A 381-nucleotide genomic window follows, 5' to 3' on the forward strand; every position below is an offset into this window, starting at 1 on the left:
TAGGTGAATTGAAAAATACTATTTCTTTTGTTTTTTTACAGCGCAAATATTTGTAATCAAAAATAAATATAAAGTGAGCACTGTACACTTTGTATTCTGTGTTGTAATTGAAATCAATATACTTGAAAATGTAGAAAACATCCAAAAATATTTAAATAAATGGTATTCTATTATTGTATAGCAGTGCGATTAATTGCAATTAAGTTTTTAATTGTGCAATTAATCGCGAGTAATTTTTTTCATCGCTTGACTACCTTACTTTGTTTAGTTTTAGAGATTACCAGTTTTCAATTTGGTCTGTTATTTTTGTTCATTATTGTTGGTTATTTTTCTCTGTAACCCGTTTCAAGTACTTTAGGATAAAAAGGCTGTTATTTCAGT

This window comes from Trachemys scripta, chromosome 10, assembly GCF_013100865.1.
Source record: "Trachemys scripta elegans isolate TJP31775 chromosome 10, CAS_Tse_1.0, whole genome shotgun sequence".
In the NCBI taxonomy this organism is placed as follows: Eukaryota; Metazoa; Chordata; order Testudines; family Emydidae; genus Trachemys; species Trachemys scripta.